Raw genomic sequence first — 22,808 nt, 5'->3', positions numbered from 1 at the left:
GAGAAGAGAAGAGAAGAGAAGAGAAGAGAAGAGAAGAGAAGAGAAGAGAAGAGAAGAGAAGAGAAGAGAAGAGAAGAGAAGAGAAGAGAAAAAGCGGACAGACAGACCAACAAAGAGCCTAAGAGCCCAGAGGGAGGCCGGCAAGGAGGAGGCATGGACCAGGGGCTAAAGGAGCAGAATGGAGGGCTCAGCGCAAGGGCCTACTCCCTCTTTTTCCTTCTCTCCCTCACCATCAACTCTCCAGTCTCACACTTAGGGGGCCCTGTGACCAAATGGGAACTGCAGGGTCTGTTTGCCCGCCTAAGAAGCCCTTTCTTCTCCATCACACTCTGTCTACTCGGCTAGGTTTGACACTTCCCTCTCCCAGAACAACAAAATGGGCAGTAATTGGGCTTGGTAAATACTACTCCTTTCCAGCTTGCAAAGTACAGGGAATTCCCTGTTATCTGCAGGGGATGGGGTGGGGGTTGGGGGAAGCTTCCTCTAGGCCCTTGGAGTCTGGAATCTCCCTGACCTTAGAGTACCCCTCAAGGCTACTGGGACATGAGATCCAGGGTACCCAGAGTTCACTGAGCAACAACAAACGAAGGGTTGGGTAGGAGTCTAACTGTGCCAGGCAGAGTGCTAAGCGCAAGGACCTGCTGAACTGGACAAAACAATGCAGTCTGCCTTCTGGAAGCTTTTATTGTGAAGAGAGACAGGTCACAGACAGGCAGAAAAGACCGACTGCAAAAAGGTCTATACCAAGTGCCAGAGAGAATATGGAGAATGGAGACAGAACAGAACCTTTAGGAGGTAGGGGTTGGAGCAAAGCACTCAAGAGTTCTGGAGGCCAAAGGATTTAAGGACAGGTAGAGGAACTGTTCTGAACAGAAGGGCTGAAGCAAAGACCAACTCATAGTCGAACCTTCGTTGGTTCACAGTTAGAAAGGGAGATCTGTCATTTTAAAAGAAACTGAACTATAAACATTGCTATTTTTCTTTATCTAATTGCAGACCCTACTGCCGGCCCCTTGTTGCCACTGATTACTGGGAATTGGCTATAATTTTCCAAAGTGCTACCAATTCAACGAAAAACCTTGCTCAGTCTGCTTTTTCCATTGAGGAAGTTCGGGCCAGGAGGAAATGAAGTCAATATCCTGTCGTTCCCCAGTCCCCCTGCCCCACAACGATAAGAGGTGACCACCCACTCAGTGAGTATGGCCCAGAGGCACTAAAATCTCTACCCTGGCATTGCCCTGTTCCCTCAACACACACCATGGTCTTTCCATTCCTTGCTGGGATTGAACAATTAGAGCAGAGTCTCTCAATCCAGACTCTAGGTCCTTAGAGCAGGCCAGGTGTTCCTTGGCTATGTTAGTGCTCTCTTCTTGACTTCTTAATCTAATACAAATTATTTTATCTTGTTTAGTTTGCAGAAATAGATTCTATTCTCTGTTTCTCCTGAGGGTTTTTTTTTTTACCAAGGACCCCAAGAACTTGGTATTTCTTTAACCTTACAGCCTTTCTTCTGGCCAACATCCAACTGCACTAGAAGTTGGGGAGTCTTACTAATCATTAGGGCATTTCGGTGCAAGGGAGGACATAACAGCTACCAGTTTTAGCTCTTGACTTCTACCATGCCATCCTCAAGGCTAAGAGATGTCATTTTGATAAGTGACTGGCTGGATTTCTCAGGGCAATGGGACCAAATTCCCAAATAGGCTGCAGACCCAATAGCACCCAAGCTTTTGCACGATCTAGTGGAAAGTCAATGCCCTCACCACCATCAGGCATGCTGTAGTTGTCACTCTACTGTTCTATCCATTTCTTAGTCTGTAACCATCTATTTCTCACTGAGGATCCCTCTGTACTCAGGACTAGGTACAGACTCCTTCCCACAAGGACCGTCTGCTCCATTAAGAAAGCCATTGAAAGCCGGGCAGTGGTGGCACAGGCCTTTAATCCCAGCCCTTGGGAGGCAGAGGCAGGCGGATTTCTGAGTTCGAGGTAGAAGCAGGCAGATGTTTGTGAGTCAAGGTCAGCCCAGTCTATAGGACAAATTGTAGCCAGCAGGACTACACAGTGAAAACTTGTATCAAAACTACTTGTTAAAGAAAGAGATGACACATTCTACACAGCAGGAGAGGATGTTAGCATTTATTCATTGTTGCTGTTGATTGAGACAGAGAATCATTATAGCTCAGGATGGCCTCAAACTCCACCTGTAGCAGAGAAATACATTGAATTTCTGAGTCTTCTACTTCTTCCTCCCAAGGGCTGAAATTACAGGCATGCAATATCATACCTGTTTTATGCAGTGCTGGGGATGGAACCCGGAGCTTTCTGCAAACTAGACAAATACTCTACCCAGTAGGCTATATATCCCCAGCCAAAATATAATCAATAATTTATTTTATGCTACTTATGAACTGTGTGGATTTCATATATGTGTTTATAGTTTTGAGATGTCTTACATTTAGCTCATATACTCTAGGCTAGCCTTGAATTCATGGCAATACCCCTGTCTCACCCTCCCCCCAACTCAGTTAGCTGTGAAGGTTTTAGTTAGGGAGACTCAGTTTTTTCTGTAGAGTAGGAATAATAATGGCCCACACAGGGTCTTCATGTGAAGATGTGTTGATAATTTATGGAAAAAAAGCCAAACACAGAATCTAGTTGTCTTACTTTTTTGTGGCTATGTTACTACACACCTACTATCCAAAGATAACCAACTACTATCAACCTTTTAGTGCATTTTCTTCCAGGTTTTGTTTTGGTTCGTTTTATGTTTTGAGCCTTACCATGTAGCCCATGGGCTACCCCAAATTCTCCATCTTCTTGTGCCAACCCCCCTAGTGCTGAGATCATTTGTGGGCACTACCACCCACAGTCTTTCCATGTTTAGAGGGGTGGGAGAAGCACAGTCTTTTGTAAGACAGGATGGTCTGGAACTTACTGTGGACCCAAGAGTGACCTTTAACTTCTGATTCGCCTGCCTCTACCGTTTCACTGCTAGAATTACCATCACTTTTTTTTTGGGGGGGGGGCTTTTCGAGACAGGGTTTCTGTGTAGCCCTGGCTGTCCTGGAACTCACTTTGTAGACCAGGCTGGCCTCTAACTCAGAAATCCGCTTGCCTCTGCCTCCCAAATGCTGAGATTAAAGGTGTGCTCCACCACTCCTGGCTTGCCATCACTTCCAAAAAAAAAAAAAAAAAAGTGGTGTTGGGGATTGAATCCAGGGCTCTAATGTTTTAGGCAAGCATTTTACCAACTGAGCTACATCCCTGTCTCCAAATCTATTTTCATCAAATAATTTATGATTAACATAATACATAAGGTTATAGCTTACTTTTTAACTTAAATTTACAACAGTAAGTTCCTTGATATTTGTAAACATTATCTTAGTGATCACATCACTGTTCATTGTGTAGATTCCTGGTGTGTTTTCAAAGCTCCTAGGCATACCGGTTCCTTTGTTCTTTACCCCTGACCAACTCAGCAATGCCCTTAATGACACAGGCCCTTGCCGAAGACAATTACAGAAGCACCTGTTTCCCATGCTGTACATCACATCCAATTCTCCCCCAGGCAATCGATTGGGATCTCTACTTTCACTTAGGCATCTCCACAGATGTCTGTCCTTACACTTTGAAAAGTTAATTTGTAACTTAGCATACAAAGTCATTAAAATACCAAATGCCTCACAAATGTGCTTGCCGTTCTTGAACAGGGGTCGTACTAATTTCTGTGTTCCAATTTTGGTACACGAACTGCCGAAGTGAACACTGTCATTACACTTAATGGAAGCCAAGGCATACTCAGGCCTTTTGGTGCCATGTGTACACCGACATACTTTAGCCTCAGAGGATCATCTTCTCTTTCAGCTTATGATCTTTCTTGGTACTAGGCTCTAGCCTGCCTTCTGAGCCCAGGCTCCAATGGCGGCTTCCTTAAGAAGTTATGTTTCTGCTAACCAGAGTTAGCACCTCCAATGTTTGGTAGCACTCACAGGTCCGTTTTTGAGATAGATCTCATGAATCCTACGTTGGCCTGGATCCACTGTACATAACCAAAGATGTCACTGATGGTCTGATCCTCCTGCCTCTTCTCTTCCAAGTTCTAGGAGTACCACCTGGTTTTATGCACGCAAAGCAAGTGCCACACTAGCTGACCTACATCTCCTGTAAACTCAGTTTTTGGTGTGTATGTTGAGGGGTGGGGTTAGCTTCTCGCTATGTACTCCAAGCTGGCCTAGAACTTGAGTTCTTCCCACCACGGTCTTCAGAAGGCTAGAGAAGCAACTTTCGTGCCATCAAGGTTGTGCCCTAAACTCAATTTTGCTTTCACCCAAATGGTAGGCCAGAATGTAAGCACTGTAGCCACTATCAGGACTTAGGGACCTGATGGAGAGGAAAGGTACTGTAGCCCTTTCCCAGCTGAGTGGTAAAAGATATAAGGGACTAGGAGAGGGTGTAGAGAGGAAGGGGGAGCTTTCCTTAGGCCATTTCTTTCTTCCTTAGGCAAAGTCTTGACAATTACATTTCTGAGTTTCTCTAATCTGAGAGTAGAACCATCAGGTAGCTGGTTTACTCTGGTATTAATAAAGCTTACCAGGCATGTCCCTGGAAGGTGGCCCTCTAGCTTCAGGACAGAGGTGTCCTTAGTCCTTGGCCAGAAGGTTTGGTCTGGAGCAGGCAGGTCTGGGCTCCAGGGAATGAGAAAAAAGGAAAAACCTACCAGAGTTCTAGAAGGAATGGGGTTAAAGGGGCAATCCTGGGGGTGAGAGTTAATTTTAAGGTGAAATGTTCATCTTAAATCAGTAGAAAAGAATGTATTATTCAGTGAATGGTTTTGCAGTGTGTGACTATTGGAGGAAAATAAGTTAGCACTTCATGTCATCACCCAAGAAAATCATAAAGGGATATAGTGATAGCCAGTTAGTGATTGCTTTCAGAGATGGGACTGAGGGATGAAGCCTAAGGCCATACACATACTAAGCATGTGCCCTAACACTGAGCTAGCTACTCAGTCAAGTTCTTGGATGCAAGATACGGCACCTAATCCTAATGAAAGCACACAAAGCTCTTTGCTGGCAGCTATCTGTGATCTTGTTGTGACTAAAACTGTGAAGAACCGGGGCAGAGAAATAGCTCGGTTAGTGAAGTACTCCCCTAGCATGTTATGAATCCCTGTGTTCTAGCCCCAGCCCCAGTGCCAGAGAAACCTGAGCATGGTGGCACACACCTCTAATTCCAGCAAGAATTGGAGGCAGGGAGGTCAGAAGTTCAGGGTCATCTTCAGCTACAAAGCAATTTTGAGGCCAGCTCTAAGTTGCACAAGACCTGCTCAAAAACNCCCCCCCCCAAAAAAAAAACCACGAAGCATCAGCCTCTTAAAGAGGGATGCTGTACAGCCAAGTCCATGTCACAGGCCTGACTTCTTTAGGATGCCTTGACACTGGGGTCCCCTTCAGAGACTTGCTGCTATTCTAGACACAGGTACCTTCAGGATTCATTGTTCTACAACCCCCCTGCCCCCGCCCCTCTGCTCCAAGCATTGTAATGCTAAAATCCAGAGGGAGCTATAGTATCTGACTAGCAAGCTCTAGGTGACATATTTGACCTAGCTGCCAGTGGATTTACTTTAAATCATCTGAGAACTGGGATACTGAGCCACCAAAACTAGGAATATCAGTGCTGGAAAGATTGCTAAGTGGTTAGAGCACATGCTCTAAAAAGCTCTTGAACAGGACCCGAGTTTAGCTCCAAAAATCCTTATCAGGTGGTTTCACAACTTCATAGAGCCCCAGCCCCACTGGGATCTGAGGCCACCTGTGTACACTCCCGACACACACTTCATTAAAAATAATACCAAAAAAAAAAAAAAACCTTTAAAAAAAACCCTCAAACTGTTCATTATAGTTACTGACTTTTTTTTTTTTTTTTTTTTTTTTTTTTTCTGGGTTTCTCTGTGTGGCCCTGTCTGCCCAGGAACTTGCTCTGTAAACCAGTCTGGCCTGGAACTCACAGAGATCCACCTGCCTCCTTCCTCTGTGTGCTGGGATTAAGGCATGCACCACCATGCCCAGTTTATGTTTTCTCATTTTAAAACAGGTGTACTGGTGTCGTGTGTGTCTACTATGATTACTATTTTGTAGTCTGGCAGATTTATTGTTTATTTTAGTTTGGAATTTTTTGTTTGTTTGTTTGTTTTTTTCGAGACAGGGTTTCTCTGTGTAGCCCTGGCTGTCCTGGAACTCACTCTGTAGACCAGGCTGGCCTTGAACTCAGAAATCCGCCTGCCTCTGCCTCCGGAGTGCTGGGATTAAAGGCGTGCGCCACCACGCCCGGCTGGACTTTTTTTTTTTTTTAAGGCATGGTTTCACTTTGCAGCTTTGGGTAGCCTGGACCTCAAAACAAAACAGGCTGGCTTTGAACTCAAATTCACAGAGATCTGTCTGCCTCTGCTTCTCAAGTGCTGGGATTAAAAGTGCGTAGCACTATGCCTGGTGTGCCACTATGCCTGGGCCAGTTGCTGACTTGCTTTTTGTTTTTTTTGGACAAGGTTCTACTGCTTTAATCTTAGCATTCGGGATGTCAAAGCAGGTGAATCTTTGTGAGCTCAAGGAAGCCAGGCTGGTCTACAGATAGAGTTACAGGGCAGCTAAGGCTACGTATAGAAACCCTGTGTTGAAAAGCCAAGCCAAATAACAAAAAAAAAAAAAAGAAAGAAAGAAAGAAAAGAAAAGAAAAGAAAAGAAAAGAAAAGAAAAGAAAAGAAAAGAAGAAAGGAAAGAAAGGGGAAAAAAGGAGAAAGAGAGAAAAGAAAAACTGATTCTCTTGCCTCTACCTCTCCAGTGTTGGGGATTACAGATACCACTACACTATGCTCAGCTAGTATCCCCATTAAAAATACATTTATTTATTTATTTATTTATTTATTTATTTATTTATGGAGGTGTACCATGTCACACATGTGGAGACCAAATGACGACCTTTGGGAGTCTGTTTTCTTCCTCCACCACTTGGATCCCCAGGGTTAACTCAGATCAGGCTTGATGGCCAGTAACTTAACCTTCAGAGCTATCTCACAGGCTGTTAGTATCACCATTTTATAGACAAACTTGAAGATACCTTTGATCACACAGCTAGTAAGGAAGTACAGGGTGAAGCTGAGACTTGGTACCAGCTTCCTTTGCTTTAAAGACCATGCTTGCGCTGGAGACGTAACTCAGTTTGCAGTGTTTGCTTATCATCACCAAGCCTTAAGCTTGATCCCTAACACCCCATAAACCAGATATGCTGGAGAACGCCTGCAATCCCAGTACGTAGGAGGTGGAGACAGGAAGATGTTCAAGTTCATCCTTATCTGCCTGGTGAATGAATTCAAATCCTGTCTGAGCTACTTGAGACCCTGTCTCAAAGAAAAGCTTACGCTTGTTGTTTACTGTGTCGTAAAGTGACTGCCTGTGACTGGCCTCAACAGGCCCATCTCTGTGAATTCAAGAACAGCCTACTTTACAGAGTGAGTTCCAGAACAGCCAAAGCTACACAGAGAGACTCCATCTCAAAAACAAAACAAAACAAAACAAAACAAAACAAAACAAAACTACAACAACAAAAGAAACAAAACAAAACAAGAATAAAAATGAAGAAAAGAAAGTAGGAAAGATCTCAAATAAGGCCATAGACAATCCAGAAGAAAATAGGTGACCATGCTTCTGATCTTGGAAGTAGGGGCAGGTGTTTTAGGCGTACAAGTAGTTGAAGGGACGATGATGGATGCCATAGATTTAGCTCTATAAAAACGTAAAAAACTGCTCTCTTTCTCTCGAACCGGGCGGCCTCAGCCATGAACAATGCAGCAATGGCCAAGATTAAGGCTCAGGACCTTCGCAGCAAGAAGAAGGAGGAGCTGTTGAAACAAGTGGATGATCTGAAGGTGGAACTGTCCCAGCTTTGTGCCCCCAAAGTGACAGGCGCCACGTTCAAGCTCTCTAAGATACAAGATGTACACACATCCATCTCCTGAGTCCTCATGGTCTCTAACCAGACTCCAAAAGAAAACCTCAGGAAATTCTACAAGGGCAAGAAGTACGAGCTCCTGGACCTGCGACCTAAGAAGACTAGAGAGAGCCATGCGTTGCTGGCTTACCAAGGATGAAGAGAAGCTGAAGACCAAGAAGCAGCAGTGAAAGAAGCAGCTGTACCCACTGTGCAGTCAAGGTGACAATAAAGTGCAAGACTGACTGGCAAAAACAACAACAACAACAAAGAAAAACCAAAAAAAAAAAAAACATAAAAACTTTTTCATTTTTTAAAAATTCTGTGGATGATGCATGGGTGGGTATGTGCACATGTATGTGAGTGTCTGTGAAGGTCAGAGACATCAGATAAACCTGCAGGTGGACTTCATACAGGTAGCTGGTTGTGAGCCCTTGCGGTGGTGGGTGGTGGGAATCAAAGACAGGTTCTATTCAGGACTGTATGCATTCTTTGTCAGTGAGCCATCTTTCTCGCTTTATTTAAACAGTCTTTAAAAAAAAAATGTGTGTGTTCACAGAAGCCAGAAGTGGATGTCAGATGTCCTAGAGCTGGAGTCATATCCAGTCATGAGCCACCTAAAATTCCTGCTAGGAACTGAGCACAGGTTCTCTTAGAAGAATAGCAAGAACTTTTTTTTTTTCTTTTCCTGAGACAGGGTTTCTCTGTGTATCTCCGGCTGTCCTGGAACTTACTCTGTAGACCAGGCTAGCCTCAAACTCAGAAATCAGCCTGCCTCTACCTCCCAATTGCTGGGATTAAAGGCATGCGTGCACGGCCGGCGGACACCGCCACCCCACCGCCACCACTGCCCAGCTAGCAAGAACTCTTAACCTTTGAGCCGGCTCTCCAACCCAGAAAGTCTTCATTTAAAAAAGAAAAGAAAAAAAAAAAGAAGAAGAAGCTCGGCAGTGTTGGTGCATGCCTTTAATCCTAGCACTTGGGGGACAGAGGCAGGCGATTTCCTGGTCTACAAAGTGAGTTCCAGGACAGCCAGGGCTATACAGAGAAACCCTGTCTCGAAAAAAAAAAAAATCTTACAAGTTCACAAGGGAAAAGATGAGCATCAGAAAACCAGTGAAAGGATACGAATTGGCAATTTAAATAAAAAAAATTTTTTTTTTTTTGAGACAGGGTTTCTCTGTGTAACAACTTTGGCTGTCCTAGAACTTGATTTGTAGATCAGGCTGGTCTTGAACTCACAGAGATCCACCAACCTCTACACCCCCCACCCCTCTCCCAGTGCTGGGATTAAAGGCATGTAGCACCACACCCAGTTTACAGTACATTTTAACAGCCGATGATACAGTGGGAATGGTGGCACAAACCTGTAATCCCAGCAGCATTAGCAAAACTGGATGAGATACAGGAGGATCATCTTGAATATAGGACTACACAGTGAGTTTGAGACCAGCCTTAGCTATGTAGTAAGACCCTACCTTGACAAAACAAAACAAAAACACATCACCAATCGGTCCAGTGAAATGACTTGGGAAGTGAGAGCATTTGACTTGAAAGCTTGATGACCCAAGTTCAGTCCTTGGAACCCTTGTAAAGGTTGCAGGAGAAACCTGACTCCGAAAAGGTGTTCTTTGACCTCCAAGCGCATATACTCTAGTGTGCACACACAATCCCATGATTAAAAACCAAAATCAAAACCAAAACAAAACAAAACAGAGTTGGCTGGAGAGAAGGTTCAGTGGTTAAGAGCACTGACTGCTCTTCCAGAGGTCCTGAGTTCAAATCCCAGCAACCACATGGTGGCTCACAGCCATCTGTAAAATAGAATTTTCATTTTCAAAAAAAAAAAAAAGTCATAAAATTTTAAACTCCATCATCGGTGAGATTGAGAATTTGCAGATTTCCTGTCCTACAGACTGAAAATAATAATTTTTTAAAAAATGAACTAAGACGGGCATGGTGGCACACGCCTTTAATTCCAGCACTCGGGAGGCAGAGGCAGGTGGATTTCTGAGTTTGAGACCAGCCTGGTCTACAAAGTGAGCTCCAGGACAGCCAGGGTTATACAGAGAAACTCTGTCTCGAAAAATCAAAACAACAACAACAACAAAACCCAAAAACAGACAAACAAACAAACAAACAAAAAAGAACTAACTGCTTATGTCTCTAGCTGCAAATGTAGCAGAAGATGGCCTAATCGGCCATCATTGGGAAGAGAGCCCCCCTGCTTGGTCTTGCAAACTTTATATGCCCCAGTACAGGGGAATGCCAGGGCCGAAAAGCGGGAGTGGGTGGGTTGGGGAGCAGGGTGGGGGGAGGGTATAGGGGACTTTCGGGATAGCATTTGAAATGTAAATGAAGAAACTATCCAATAAAAAAATTGAAAAAAAAAATCCCAGAGTTTAAAAATGAAACAAAAACAAGTGGCTAAAAGTCTAGACTACAGAACTCTGTTCTCCTCCTCTCTCCTTGCCTTCCTTTCTCTTTTGACTTTTTGAGATAGTCTATCGGCCAGGCGGATCTTACACTTGCTGTGTAGCCAAGATGACCTTGAACTCTAGCTCTGCTTGTCTCCACCTCTCAGAAAGTGCTGGGATTGCAGTGTTAGGTATAGAATCCAGAGCTCCATCTGGATTCCAACTGAGCTGCACCAAGAATTGCAATTTTAAATACTGAGCTCTGCATTTTAATATTTATTTGTTTCATTTATACTCAGTGTCAGAGAGTTTAGAAAAGTCTTTTTTTTTAAATCAGCTTTATTTATTTATTTGCTTAAAAATATATGAAACTCAGGCTGAAGAGATGGCTCAGCAGTTTAAAGCACTTGCTGCCCTTTCAGCTGACAGCTGTCTAGACTACAGCTCCCAGGGATCTGGATTCAATGCCCAGCACCCACCTAACAACTGTCTGTAACTCCAGTTCCTGGGAATCTGACTCCTTCTGGACTCCATGGGCACCAGGCACACACCTGTTGCATAGACATGCATGAAGGCAAAACAACCACACACATCAAATAAAAGAAATCTAAATAAGAGTTCCTTTAGTGAAGCCAGACTTCTTTAAAATATATACATATATATTAGCCAGGCAATGGTGGCACAGGTCTTTAACCCCAGCATTCAGGAAGCATAGGCAGGCAGATCTCTGAGTTGGTGGCCATCCTTGTCTACAAAGTAAGTTCCAGGACAGCAAGAGCTACATAGAGAGATCCTGTCTTGAAAAATACATCTATCTGTCTATCTATCTCTCTGTCTATCTATCTATCTATCTATCTATCTATCTATCTATCTATCTATCTATTATTATCTACCTATCTGGAACTCTTTATGATATCCTTACATAGGAGCTGTGTTAGTATTCTCTGTATCATTTCAGTTTTAGAATATGTGGTGCCAAAAGAAATATGTTCCCTTTTTTGAGAAAGGATCTTACACTTTATCTCAGAATGGCTTCAAACTCATGGCTATCTGTCTTAGTTAGGGTTCATTGCTGCGAAGAGACACCATGACCACAGCAACTCCTATAAAGGACAACATTTAACTGGGACTGACTTACAAAGTAAGATGTTCAGTTGATTATCAGCATGGCAGCATCCAGGCAGACATGGTGCTTGAGAAGGAGCTGGAAATGGAGTGTAGAGTTCTACATCTTGATCCGCAGGCAGCAGGGAGGAGACTATGTTCCACACTGGATGGAACTTGAGCACAGGAACTCTAAAACCTGCCCCACAGTGACAAACAAGGCCACACATCCTAATAGTGCCACTCCCTATGGGCCAAACATTCAAACACATGAGTATGGGGGGGGGGGTCCAAACCTATTCAAACCACCACACTATCCTGTTTCTACCTCCCAAGCTCACACATATAAAACATAAAAATAAATCTAAAAACAATTCAATCTACCTAGGACCTCACAGATGCAAGGGAAGCAGTCTACCTTGTAGCTCCATTCCTAGTCCCACTAAGTTCATTTAAATTATACAATTAGAATTTTGACATATATTTCTACCCCTGAGATCAAGACACAGAACATATCTGTTTCCCCCAAGATTTTCTTATTGTCCTTGACAGGTCACTTCATCCACCTGTTCCCAGAAGTCCATAGATCGACTTCCTGTCACTATACCAACCTTGCTTATTTGTTCAAAGGGATCTGGGTATACATTCTAGGCTGGCCTAGAACTCTCTGTCTTCCTGCTTCTGCCTCCAGGGTGCTTGGATTTGCAGTTTGTTTGTTTGCAGTTTGTGGGATTAATTTTTTACATTTATTTTTATGAGTATTGGGGTTTTTTTTGTCTGCATGTATGTCTGTGTACCATGTACCTGATGGACCTGATACCCATAGATGCCAGGAGAAGGCATTGGATCCCCCCTGGGATTGGAGTTTGATAGCCGTGAATTGCTGTGTGGGTTCTGCAAATCAAAGACAGGACTTCTGGAAGAGTAGTCAGTGCTCTTAGCTGCTGAGACATAGCATTTTTATATGATGAAATTATACATGTTAAAATATACATGTCCGGGCTGGTGAGATGGCTCAGTGGGTAAGAGCACCCGACTGGTCTTCCGAAGGTCCAGAGTTCAATTCCCAGCAACCACATGGTGGCTCACAACCATCTGTAACGAGATCTGGCGCCCTCTTCTGGAGTGTCTGAAGACAGCTACAGTGTACTTATAATAAATAAATAAATAAATCTTTAAAAAAAATATACATGTCCAAAGTATATGCTTTCTAGGATTTACTTTAAAAATTATCCATTAGAAGACCTGAAAAAGTGTCTTGGTGTTTAAAGGGCTTGTTGTTCTTACAGAGGACCTAGATTCAGTTTCCAGCATCTACAGGACAGTTCACAACTGTCTATAACTCCTATGGACCCAAGGCCCTCTTCTGGCCTTTGCAGGCACCAGGTTTGTATAACGGTATATTCTCATGCACAATAAAAGGATCCATTATAGTCATGGTATCAAACTGCCTTCTAAATATTTATATTACTACTCATATATTAGTGCTGTTCTCAGTTTTGGTCAGAGAAGATTCTGTTTTCAGTGGGTAACAGTTAATGCAGAGACTCATTACTAGCCAAAGGGTTAAGAGTGACTGTGAGTGCTCAGCCCTAAATGGGACATCTATATATACTCCCCGAAGGCACAGGGACCACTGCAGAAGCAGGGACTGAAAGAATGTCAGAGTAGTCAGGCAGTGGTGGCACACATCTCTAGTCCCAGCACTCAGGGAGCGGAGGCAGGTGGATATCTCTTGAGTTCCAGCCTTGTCTATAGAGTGAGTTCCAGGAACTACACAGTGAAACCCTGTTTCGACCAAACAAATAAACAAAAAGAATGTAGGCTCAGAGGATTGGGAAAAGTGCTGTGACATGCTGTCCTGTGGGTATGACAGGGCTGTTGCAGCAATGACCTGCATAAGAATACCCGCACAAGGCACAAGACTGGGCCTCCAGACATTGATTGCATCATTGACTGAATAGGGGCTTGTAAGACTCCACCCTTCCCGGAGGAGGTATAGAGAGGGAACCCTGGTTAGGGGGAAGGAGAGTCCTATTCCTCAGAGGTCAATTTTTCTTGATTAACCCATGTTCATATGGGTAATGAAGCAATGATAATGAAATGAAGTGGAGCCCACAAAGGAAGACTTGAAAGTAGGAGGGGACTTGTGGGGAACAATAAGAGTTCAATGGGAAAGGGAAGGGGACATAGTAATGGGGAGAATATGATCAAAATACATTATACTTTGAAATTATGAAAAGATATCTAAATATGTACTCTTGGACAGAAAAAAGAAAAGGATGATAGTGGCATAGTAGATAAAGTGCATGGCATGAAGATGGCCTTGCACCACTCAGTAAAATAAAATAAAATAATCCATTATGGGGCTGTGGGTATAGTTTAATGGTAGAGTATATGTTGAGTATGCAAGTGGCCCTGGGTTTAGTCCCCAGAACACAAATCTGTTGGTGAGGAGGAGATAGTTTAGGACACGAGGAAAGAAGCTTGGGGCTTAAGTAGGGTGTGTGAATCAGGAATTCAAGGTCATCCTAAGCTACTAAGTGTGAGGTCAGCCTGGGCTACATGAGACTCACTTCAAACAAAACAACCAACACAAAGATTAAGGTTTGTTTAATTGTGTACCTTTGTATGTGTTTGAAAATTTTCATCATAAAATTTGATATGTGTACTTCTTGATCTAAGGGTTTCTAAAATTAGATATGTACAAAAGCTATTAATAAGAAATTATATTGGGGACTGAGAGATGGCTCAGTGATTAAGAACACTGGCTGTAGCCAAGTGGTGGTTTCAAAAACAAACAAAGACAAACAAAACCAAACAAGAAGATCACTGGCTGCTTTTTTAGGGAGCCCAGGTTTGGTTCACAGCACTGAGACAGTGACTCATCAACCATCAGCTGTAATTCCAGTTCCAGAGATCTGATGCCTTCTTTTGGTCTCCAAGGGCCAAATGTAGGCACACATTTGGTATGCATTCATCCATGCAGGCAAAACAGCCATACACATTAAAATAAAATGAAAGAATTTAAAAAATATTTAAAAGTATTTTAAAGGAAATCATATTGATAATAATAAAGTGACAAGATTAACAATTATATATTTAATAAAATATTGGATAAATTATTGTGTAGTCACTGACTAGAACACACAAGGAGCCTTTCTTTTCTTTTTTTTCCCCCCCGAGAACACTGAACCTTTCAAAAAGATAATGTTTTCAAAGGATGCCCATTATCAGTGAAAAGGAAAACAGACATTTTATATAAAAAATGCAGGGGCTGGAGGCATGGCTCAGAGGTTAAGAGCACTGACTGCTCTTATGAGTTCAATTCCCAGCAACCACATGGGGGCTCACAACCATCCGTAATGAGACCGGATGCCCTCTTCTGGTGTGTCTGAGGACAGCTACAGTGTAGTTACATATAATAAATAAATACGTTTTTTTTTTAAAAAGAAAAATGCAAATTATAAAGTCGTTCTGTCCAGCATGATTTCATTTTCATTTACATTATATAATAATGGGTGTGATGGTATATACCCGTAAGCCCTGCACTTGGGAGAATAAGATAGGAAGATTGCAGTTTGAGGCCCTTTTTGGGATACATGGCAAGACTCTGACTCAAAGAAACAAATCATAAAGCCAGCAAGATGGCTGTGGGTAAAGGTATTTACTACCAAGCCTGAGAATCTGAGTTCCTTTCTGATCCCTGGAACCCACATAGTAGGAAGAAAGAATCAATTCCAGTAAGTTTTATCTCTGCACCATGGGGATGCACATACTGAAACACACATTATCAATTAATCAACCAGTCATCCAGTCAGTCAATCCATCAATCAATCAATTAATCAAATAAGAGCTGTCAAGATGGCTCAGTGAATAAAGTTAGTTGCCCCCAAGGCTGTTGACCTGAGTTCAATACCTGCAGTAAAATGAGGGAACTAGTTCCCACAAATTATTCTCTGATTTATACATATGGACACATGTGTGCATGTGTGCCGCCTGCACAATCACACACACACACACACACACACTATGTGTGCATGCATATCGATGTGTTCAAAACACACTAAATAAATATAATAAAAATGTTTAAAATTTAAAAAATGTTAAAAGCAATGTGCTATCCTTAGCATGCTATCATTAATTTGGTATGTAGTCAATAAGTAACAAATTAAAAACAAAAAAATAGGGGCTGGTGAGATGGCTCAGTGGGTAAGAGCACCCGACTGCTCTTCCAAAGGTCCAGAGTTCAAATCCCAGCAACCACATGGTGGCTCACAACCATCCGTAACGAGATCTGGCGCCCTCTTCTGGAGTGTCTGAAGACAGCTACAGTGTACTTACATATAATAAATAAATAAATCTTTAAAAAAATATGTAATAGATACAAATAAAATACTAAAATGTTAACACTAGTAAGCCTTATGTTGGTAGGATTACAAATGAGTTTTATGATTTTTATAGTTTCCTGTATTTTGAAAACTTCTACAATGAGCATGTGGTAGTCATACATATGTATATATACATATATACATAAATATGTTCATTTTTGAAAGAGGATCTCCTGTAGCCTATGTTGGCCTTAAATGTACTACATAGTTGATGATGACTTTGAATTTCTGATCCTCTTGCCTGCACCTCCAAGCTGGGGTTGTGACTGTGCTTCACTATGCCTGGACTAGTCTGTGTTGGACATGGAACTCGGGACTCCATGAATGCTAAGCAAGCATTCTACCCACTGGGCTAGCTCCTTGGTCTTTTCTATGACATTTTTAATGGAGGAAGATAGTATTTCATTTCTTTTGGCTACTTTACAGTTTCCAGAGTCATTTCTTCTGGGACCCTAAGAGACTAACATTGCTCCTTAGCATTGTGTACTGGAGGAGTCAGGAATCAAAGTTGGCCCCTGAGGCTGATTTCATGAACCTTTCACTGCCTCACAGAACAAAGCATCCCAAAGAAACATCATTCCTGACAGACATCACTGTGTCACTTTGGGGATGGAAGCAGCACTCCACTCTTGAGTCATTCCCGCAGCCCTGGGACTGCTATCTTGGATAGGATGTCCCCAGGTACTTGACAGCCACCCTGACTTCTTTTTAATCCTAATATTAACAACCTAGCCATAGACTGAATCTTCACCTTTCTCTAGGCCACAATAGATTCCTCAAGTACATACAAATATAGACCAGTCTCCAGAATCTGGCTTGAGTAAGACTCCTTATTTGTGCTGTGTAATAAGCCCCCTTTCCACCTACTTACTCTCATATTATAAATATTTATGGTTAGAAACTATATGGGGAGCTCGGTGTGATGGTACACACCTGTAATCCCAAGAAGTATAAGGCAGAAGGATTTCAAGTTTAAGGCCAACCTGGGCTACATTGTGAATATCAGCTCAGTCAGTGTAAAATAAGACCTTGACTCAAAAGAAAGGGTGTGAGGTAGTTGGGTACAGAGCAGAATATGGGTCAGTTTAGTAAGCCCCTGACCCTTTTAAAGTCAAACCTGAGCCAGGCCATGGCGGTGCATGCCTTTAATCCTAGCACTCAGAGGCAGAGGGAGGAGGACAGAGTGACTTCCAGGACAGCCAGGGGGATTGCACAGAGAAACCCTGTCTGGAATCCCCCTCATCCCCCAGGAAGCAAATAAAGTAACTTTTGTTTGTTTTTTTGAGACAGGTCATATGCTTCAAACTGGCCTTGAACTTGCTATGTGGAAGAGGTTGGCTTTGAACTCCTGATCTTGCTGCCTCTATTACCGAAGTGCTGGGATTAGAAGCATTTGGAATCTTCTCCAAATCAGGGTCCTATTCCAGGGTGGGGGTAGGGTCTCAATCTGTAATCTAGGTTGATATAGTTTCAAAATGACATGGTCTCAAAATGGAAGCAATTGTCCTGCTTTAGTTTTCTGAGTACTCGAATTACAAGCATGAACTACCATTTCTAACAAAGGTAGTATTTTCTTATAGGCAAGCAAAAGGGAAGGCTTTTAAAATTTTTTCAAGACAGGATTCTCTATGTATCCCTGGCTGTCCTGGAACTCAGTCTGTAGACCAGGCTGGACTCAAGATCCACCTGCCTCTGCCTCCCAAGTTGTGGGATTAAAGGTGCATGCTACCATCACCCAGCGGGAGGGTATCTTTTAACTAGAGTAGCAAGATCAAGGCCAGAACTCCAACAGACCAATTGCTCACTTTCCAGTGCCTGAACAAAAGAGTAGAATGCTACCCAACTTCCTAGCTGGTGCTGAAACCAGAGGCAGTCCAACCGTTTAATGCCTTATGCATTCTTGCTTTGCTTGCATTACAAGACACTAGAACAAGTCGGCCAGTGAAATGCCTTAGCACTTGCCCAGAGCCAACATGGTAGCATTTGAAGGTGGGTAATTGGTCTAGAAATGTTTGTTTTTTGTTTTTCACTGCTAGGTTTCTCTGTGTGGCCCTAGCTGTCCTGGAACTAGCTCAGTAGACTAGGCTGGCTTAGAACTCAGAGATCCTCCTGCCTCTCTCTGCCTCTTAAATTCTGAGATAAAAGGCATTCACCACCTCTAATGCTGGTCTAGGCCCCTTTTTAAAAAATCACATTCATTCATTCATTCATGTTCCATACCAGCACATGTATGTGGCCGTTAAGAGAAGCAAGAGCTGCATGGGCAAGAGAAAGCGGTTCGATGAAGTCTTTCCTAGACTTTTGGCAAACTCAAGGGACTAGTGTGGTTAAGCAAACAGTTCATAAGAAGCAACTGGAGAAGGGGCGGGGGATGGGGGCGAGTGCAAGCGGAGAATCAAGATGAGAATCAAGATTTGGGTTAAAAGAAAAAGCAGAGCTGGGCGTGGTGCTGACATACCTGTAAGCTCAGCCGCTGCTGAGGAGGCAGGAAGAGTCTGGGCCAGAAGGGAGATAGACAGCAAAACCAGACCAGATCAAAAAAAGCCGGCAGGTGAGCAGCTTCTGGGACCGCTGCTGGCAGGAGGAGAAACTGAACCGGTGACTTGGAGAATTTAGGTATGGAGAGTGGTGTGGGAGAGCCCACCAGGCTATGGGAACACCAGGAATCCACATGTGGGCTCTTGGAGATTTAGAGATATTGGCACAAGAATAAGTAAACAAATACCCAGATAAGTCAATCAAAGTTGTAAGGAACAAAAACAGTAAGAAGTCACTTAGGCCGGGCAGTGATGGCGCACGCCTTTAATCCCAGCGCTCGGGAGGCAGAGGCAGGCAGATAGGCAGATTTCTGAGTTCGAGGCCAGCCTGGTCTACAGAGTGAGTTCCAGGACAGCCAGGGCTACACAGAGATACCCTGTCTCGAAAAACAAAACAAAACAAAACAAAACAAAACAAAAAAGAAGTCACTTAGACTGAAAAGAAAGGTGCAGCTTCCAAAGGCTGCTGTAGAGTTCCAAAACAGAGCAGGAGCAGGAGGAAAGAACTTTTGTATCCCTTTTGGGGAGTACCTAGGTATGGCCAGCCAGCCTCTTCCCCTTAACCAGGCTGAGTTGGTTTAAGAGCATTTTCATACAGAAAAAAAAATCAGTTTAAGTATTTTACATGCAGGTTATTGTGTGTGTGAGTGTATACCAAACTGACAAGTGCATACGCGAAGTCCATCTTATAGGCTGTAAAATGGAAGCTGAGACAGTGGTAGCCTCTTTGATACCTTTGAAGGCTGCACGGCATAGAGAGAAGGGAATTGGATTTGAGTCTCAGCTCTTCTGTTTCCTTATCTGGGCAAACAAGGTAAATCCACCCCTTAACCTCTCTGTAAAATGGGCACAATAAGAGTACCTATTTTACATAGTTGTGCTGAATGTGAAAGGAGCCATAAAACTCGTGAAACACTTGACTCCTATTAAATAAGAAGTATTGAAGCACGGACGCCTGGATTAATCCCCCCCCCCTTGATGATGGGCTGGAAACTTGCTATGTAGCTATGCAGACGATACAGAGATCTGCCTGCCTGCCTCTGTCTCCGTTGAGAGTGCTGGGATTAGAGGTGTGTGTGCCACCAAATGTCTGGCTCTGAAATGCTTCTTGTCCTCAAGAAGGTTACATCTGTCTAACAGAAGAAAAAAATATGCCAGATAATTGGCAAGAAGGTCCTTGAAGGTGGGGAGACCCTGTTCTGAATGACTAGGGAAAGAAAAGCTGAACTCACCTGCGGGGATCCCAGGCAGGTTTCTGTAACGTGGTCAGTTTAGCTAGCTAGTCCTTTAAGGAGATTTTGAGTTGCAGAGGACAGGGGGAGGGGCTAATATGGGTGGTCCAAATAGGCAACACAGTTGCCAACAGCCTGGACTCTGAAACTGAACTTGTGCTTGGAGAAGTGCAATTTGAATTGCTGAAGCAGGAAGGAGAACACCTTAACCCTTTAATCCCTGGGAAGCGTAGACTCAGGTAAAGCCGTCCCTTTTGTTTGTTATTCACAGAGCTAGGACTCCAGCATGCACGCCTGGAATTTTAGCACTTGGAAGACTGTGGTGGGAGGATTTTCGAGACCTGGGGACCAGCCTGGACTGTAGAGGAAGAAAAAAAAGCAAAAGCAAGTGTAGAGGTAGGAGGGAGCCTAATGTAAGGCTTAGGGGGAAGAGTAGCTGAGGGAGAATGGAGCTTGAGACCTAACTTCATTGCCAGTGTTAGGGGTACTCCAATTGCAGAAGTTGAGAGACAAATGCCTATGCATGTTGATGTGAGTCTGTCTACTTAGGACTCTAAATCCAAGGCAGAATTTACACAGAAGCAATACTGAAGATTATAAAGCTAGAGATGTTTACTTGGTTGATAGAGTGCTTGCCTAACCTATCTAAAGCCCTGGGTCCTACCTCCAGCGCCTTTCAAAACTAGGTATAGAAATGTACACACACCCAGCACTGGGGAGGTAGAGGCAGAAGGGCCAAACGGTCAAACTTTTCCTCAACTACCAATTGAATGCAAGGCCATCCTGAACTACTTGAGACCTTGTCATAAAAACAGAGGCTAGAGAGATGGCCTCCTGATTCTAAGCACTTGTTGCTCTTCCAAAAGACCTGGGTTTGGTTCCTAAGGCACCCATATAGGGGCTCATAACCATCTGCTCCACACACACACACACGCAGCATATATATATGTGTGTGTGTATGTATATACACACATACATAAATACATGTATACATACAGGCAGAAATACATATATACGTGAAATAAGATAAACAAATCTTTAACAAAGAAAACAAAAAGTTAAAAACAAACATCAGAACTGGGTTAGCAAGCTGGCTCAGCAGGTAAAGGTGCTTACTGCCAAGCCTGACACCTGAGTTTGATCCTCAGAACATACATGGTGGAAAGAGAATGAATTCTAGCAAGTTGTTCTCTGACCTCCATGGCGTGCCCTTCCAATAAACAAACAAAAACTAACAAACTACCCAAACCAATACAATCCTAACCACAAAGAAATAAAGCATTAAAGATCATTGAATCTCACTCATAAGGTCAAAGTTCTCTTCTATACCTCCTCAACCTGTTAATAGACCAGAAATTCCCTTAAATCTATACTTATTCCTTTCTGGACACTCACCGAGATTTTTGTTGTTGTTTGTTTGACATGGGTCTCACTCTGGCCTAGTCTGGCTCCAGAACGATCCTCACTCTCAGCTTCCCAAGTGCTGACTAGGCAGGATTTTTTCCCCAAGTAACAACAACAACAACAACAACAACAACATGCTAGTAGAGCTGGAGAGATGGCTCAGCAGTTAAGACCAGTGACTGCTCTTCTGGAGGTCCTGAGTTCAAATCCCAACAACCACATGGTGGCTCACAACCATCTGTAACGAGATCAGATGCCCTCTTCTGGTGTGTCTGAATACAGCTATAGTGTACCTACATACAATAAACAAACAAACAAACAAACAAATAAATCTGTGGGCCAGAGGGAGCGGGGGCCCCAAGTGAAAAGGAAAAAAAAATTGCTAGTATATAACTCTAAGACCCAGGAAGAGAGTGGCAAGTTAAGCCACAACCAGCTTAACTACTTAATTACACAGAAGGAATCCCCAAAATGTATTAACCTTTTACGTAGTGAGCAAGATTCCTAGAATAGAAAAAGAAGAGAAAAAGAGACGTGAATGTCCATGAAAGACCACAGGGTTGGATGATTAAGCAGTTCTATGTGGCTGAGGACAGGTCTTGGCAGGTGAGTAGAAAAAGAGTGGACTTCAAAGGAAAAGGAAGCTGGCAAGACAGCTCCATGGGTAAAAGCAGTTGCTGCCAAGCCTGATGACCAGTTTAAACCCCAGGACACACACAATAGAAGAAGAGAACCAACTGCTACACGTTGGCATCCCCACAAGAGCTCCATAATGCTTGTGCCTGACACACCTAAATAAATACATGCAGGGCCAGGCATGGTGGCATCTGCCTTTTAGTCTAGAACTTGGGAGGCCGAAGCAGGCAAGTCTTTTGAGACTAATCTTGTCAACACAGTAAGTTCCAAGTTAGTCAGGGCTACATAGAGAGATTAAAAAAGAATACTCAGGAGGCAAAGGCAGGCAGATCTCTGTGAGTTTGAGGCCAGTCTGGTCTACAATGAGTTCCAGGACAGCCAGGGCTACAAAGTGAAACCTTGTCTTAAAAAAAATTAACCAGCCAAGCAGCCTACCAACCAACCAACCAACCAACCAACCAACCAACCAGTAGTATTTTTAAAAGAGAAGTGGGTGGGGCAAGATAGCCAAGATGATCAACTTCTTTGTTTATGATGTTGTGGGAGGTCTTGTGCACCTGTCTCTGCCTTTCCCTTCTATACTCTGAGTCCTGTCAATACAGTGGGCACCACATGTCTCCATATACCATAAGAGTAAGGTAACCAAGACAGTCTACAGCACGATGAAGTGGGTCTGGCTGGGTAGAGAAGGATGTCTAGGATGCCACCAAGATGGATCTCACTTTGAGGGCCAGCTTACCTCAAGTCTATTTGGTAAGTGGTAGGAGAGGGGACCCCAGAATTCAGCAACCTTGGGATAGGATACTAGATCCTTAAGTGCTAGAGTGAATTTCAGGTTAAAGGTATGACCTTCGTAAGAAGTTACAACTAGGGTGTGTGTGGGGTGAATAAAATTTTAATTATAGCACTGGAAAGGCAGAAGAAACAGGTGGATTCCTGTGAGTTTAAGGCCAGCCTGATCTACCTAGCAAATTCCAGGCCAGTCAACACTACATAATGGGACTCTTTCTGAAACAAAGGAAAGAAAGGACGTTAGAACCAGTGTCTTAGTCAGGGTTTCTATTCCTGCACAAACATCATGACCAAGAAGCAAGTTGGGGA

At 43.3% G+C, this 22,808-nt stretch overlaps 1 pseudogene; it reads left to right on the top strand.

Annotated features, from left to right (window-relative positions):
- The first annotated feature begins 7,849 nt into the window (after positions 1-7,849).
- On the top strand, positions 7,850-8,231 carry LOC110287144 (annotated as a pseudogene).
- The last annotated feature ends 14,577 nt before the right edge of the window (positions 8,232-22,808 follow it).

This window comes from Mus caroli, chromosome X, assembly GCF_900094665.2.
Source record: "Mus caroli chromosome X, CAROLI_EIJ_v1.1, whole genome shotgun sequence".
Taxonomy (NCBI): domain Eukaryota; kingdom Metazoa; phylum Chordata; class Mammalia; order Rodentia; family Muridae; genus Mus; species Mus caroli.
The sequence above is the reverse complement of the archived record's forward strand: the minus strand, read 5'-3'. Positions and strand labels throughout refer to the sequence as shown.